This window comes from Silene latifolia, chromosome Y, assembly GCF_048544455.1.
Source record: "Silene latifolia isolate original U9 population chromosome Y, ASM4854445v1, whole genome shotgun sequence".
Classification (NCBI taxonomy): Eukaryota; Viridiplantae; Streptophyta; class Magnoliopsida; order Caryophyllales; family Caryophyllaceae; genus Silene; species Silene latifolia.
This window is the reverse complement of record NC_133538.1, coordinates 408,467,733-408,471,561: the sequence shown is the minus strand read 5'-3', so window position 1 is coordinate 408,471,561 and position 3,829 is coordinate 408,467,733. Positions and strand designations below refer to the sequence as shown.

Here is a 3,829-nt window from a genome sequence, read left to right as displayed (position 1 = left end):
TGCAAAAAGTTGAAAGTTGTCAAGTGTTGAAATGCCAAAAATCAAAAACAAATGGCAAAGAAAGTGTTCTCAAATGTTATATGCCACAAGAAATTGGGGGGAAAAACAAAAACAAAAGCAAACTCCCAAAGTGAAACTCAAATATCTATTGATCCCTTTATCCATCGTATCCATTTTTGTGCATGGTAGAGAGGGGACGACCCTTCTTCTTGTCTAGGCAAGAGGGGGAATTCCGCGATCCTCCAGTGTTTCTAACGCCATAGGGAGTCTACTCTTGACAAAAGCATTTAACGATTGAGGACAAAGGTACCCTAGCTTGACACATTTTGGAGGTGATTTATTGGTATCCTTCTAGGCTTAGTAGTTTGAAGAAATTGTATCTATGAAGGAGTGTGTACCCTTGAATTGCTTCCCTTGTAGATAATTTCCGCCACTTAGATGAGGAAAGTGGCTATTCTTTTGTAGATGCATCCATTACTTGTTTTGTGTGCTTAATGTTTGGATGTGTCGCCATTTTGGCAAGACCCACCTTGCCTTGCAAGAAGGCATCCTACCTCATGGTTGTCTTGTTGTGAGTTGAAGGGGCGGAGTGAGACCCGCTAATTGTCTCATATCGGCTATATTACTAGGTTAGTTTAAATAAAGGTCTAGTTTTTGTCACCTCTTTACTCGGGACGAGTAAAGGTTCGGTTTGGGGATATTTGATGTGACCATAATTAGCGCACATTTAGTCCCCTAACTGAGCCTATTTTGCATACTATTATAACATTTTATGGCCATTTTATCCGTCAAAACCTTCCTATTTGCTTTTCTATCGCATTTCATATGTTTTGTAGAAAAGGAGATAATAAGGCGGAAATTCCCGTCTTTCGTGCATATTTGGAAGCTTATTGATGATATTAGATGGACTAGTATGAAGAGGAGGCAAGAATGATGACCAAAGATGTAGGAATAAAGTGTATGTAGAAGGACCAAAGGGTTAAAAGTAAGAATGACGAGAGGGAAGGCACTTCATGAAGAAAATGGCTCGGAACGCAAACCAAGAGTTGCTCCTTTGGCTCTGAAAATATGTTAGATGGAACGGCGTCGAAAAAACAAGCGATCTAGGCTTTTGAATCACTCCAATAGGAGTCCGGATGAGAAAATAACGTCCGTTTTACAATCCGAGGTCAAACAAAGAAGGCATTCGGGAATCCGTCCGTCTTCGCAGAATCCGCCCGTCTTCCCTAATCCGCCCGGATTGTCCCCAATCCGCCCGTCTTCCCCAATCCGCCCGGATTGTCCCCAATCCGCCCGTCTTCTGACTGGGAAAAACAAGAAATTTCATCGGAGGAGAATCCGCCCGGATTCCCTACAATCCGCCCGGATTCCCCCTCGCCAATCCGAGCGTCTTGCCCAAGGATCCGCTCGGATTCCTTGACCAGGATCCGGCCGTCCCGACCCCAGTACGCACGGATTTCTTCACAGCATAGTTTCGTCTTCTCCAAGCTAAAAAGAAAGAAGCCCTTCCTTCAAGAGATCCCGGAGTCTCCTTGCCCAACTTAAAAAAGTGTAATTACTAGTTTAGCCCTTAGTTAACCCTAATGCATCCTCCCTAATTTCCACTATAAATACCCCATTTGTAAATAATCAAAGGGGATCTCTTTATGTTGGTTTTAGGTAGAAAATCCTTCTTTAGATTAGATTAGGAGTAGATTAGAATAGATTACTCTTTAATCTTTCCACAAATTACACATTAATCTCTCCTTAATTATTGTTCAAGTTTATTATTCAAGTTTATTATTGGGTAATTGAAGATTATTGGGTTATTATTGGGAGATTGACAACCTTCCATCAATCAATCAAGTTTCTTCTATTATTCTTTGCATTATTATTTGGATCATCTCAAGTTTGGTATAATTCATTTACTCTTTAATCTTTATTGTTCATTTCTTCATTCTATTATCATGTTTATACTTGTTGTGATGATTGACACCATTAATGACATGTTTCCCATGATAATGAGTGAGTAGTTTCTTTAGCTAGGATTAGTGGATAATTAAGGGAAACCAACATGGGATTGATTCATGCTTAATCTAATATGTTCACATGATTAAATTGCTTGCTTGTTGTGATGTCAACTTTATGCACATGTTATGTTTGATGAAATGCTAAGCCTATGAATCCTTTCATTTTTACCATCTCTTATCTACTCAACTTGACTTGTAAGATATAAACCAACTCGAGTCTTGTTAGACCATGCATAGAAGTTGAATAGGAGGAAAGTAAGTCGACTTGTAGGTGTTGTACAATCTAATCGATTCGGCTCCGGGACCCAACCCTTCCTATGAACCGTAAGACATAACCCAACTCGGTTCCTCCACAACATTAATTGCTTGCAACCTTGTAAACATGTTTGTATGATCAACACCATGAATCCCCTATGACCCCATGATATCCTAGCACTTTTAATCATTTGTTTACATCTTTCCTTTTATTGTTTGCTTTATTTTATTGTTTGCATTAGTCTAGACACAACTACAAACCCAACCAAATTGTGACACTAGCATAAATTGAGATAGATAGACTTAGAACCCAAAGCACACCGTCCCATGGATCGACCTCGACTTACCGCTAACTAGTTGTTTGTTGAGTATTATAAATTGTGTTTGATTAAGAGCCCCGACGACACTCTTATCAAGACCCAAGGAAGCACATGGAGGTCTTTACTGATTAATGCTCTACTATTCCCGCTACAAAGGAAGTAACACAGGATAAGATAAAGAAGGTGCTCTTTCCTTTTTCTCTGACTGACTCAGCCCATGAGTGGTAGACCGATCTTGACCGTACAGCTGGTGGGATCACCAACTGGGAGACTCTCGCACTTGCCTTCTACAAAAGATAATTCCCTCCTCAACGCACTAATCATCTGAGGGGAAAGATTACTAGTTTCAAGCAGGCACCTGATGAGACATTCTATGAAGCTTGGTGTCGGCTTAAGAAGTTGGTGAGGTCTCTTCCTCACCATGGTTTTGATCAATGGTTTTTGTGTAACCAATTTTATAATGGGTTGTATGATGACAATAGAGCTATTCTTGACGCCTCATCCAACGGAAGATTTCAGAAAAACATTGATGATGATAAGGGATAGGGCATTATTGAGGAGATGGCGACCCATTGTGCTGAATATGGGAACCCACGGGATGGTATTCGAACAGTCCATTCGGTTGATAAGGCAGTTGTGGCTCAGCTGGAAACCATGAATGCCCGGTTTGATAGATTAGAGTTGCAATCTGTTGGGGAGCCACAGACAGTTCATTTGTTGACTAGACAGGAAACTGTCATTTGTGAGAGATGTGGAGGAGATGACGGTCATACTGCTATTAACTGTCTTACTGAGAAAGAACAAGTGCTTGCTTTTCAACAATACAGGCAAGGACGAGGTTCTTATTATAACAACTAAGGGGCAGTCCATCCCAATTTGAGTTGGACAAGTCAAAATATTCTTAATCCCACTCCTCCACCGCAGCAGCAGTAGCCATATGTCCCACCTCATAAAGCTCAACAAGGCTTCCAAAAGCCTCCTTCCTTTCCTCCACCGAATCAAGGCGCATCATCTTCAAGTGGGGTAAGTGAGCTGGGTGAGCTAAAGTCAATGCTCCAGTCGTTAACAAAGGAATGGCAACTAAGTGACTAACAGAAAGAAGCATTCATTAAGTCACTTGAAATTCAAGTTTCTCAGTTAGCCGCGAACCAGTCCACGAGGAAATAAGGTCATTTGCCGTCTCAATCTGAGAAGAATCCACATGACACGGTGAATTTGATTAATTTTAGAAGTGGTCGTTCTTAT

General features: G+C 40.9%; 1 non-coding gene across 1 annotated transcript; it reads right to left on the bottom strand.

Moving 5' to 3' along the window:
* Window positions 1-2,906: 2,906 nt before the first annotated feature.
* Window positions 2,907-3,012, bottom strand: LOC141636188 (small nucleolar RNA R71). Its single transcript, XR_012540818.1, has one exon. It is a non-coding gene; the product is annotated as a small nucleolar RNA R71 (small nucleolar RNA).
* Window positions 3,013-3,829: the final 817 nt, after the last annotated feature.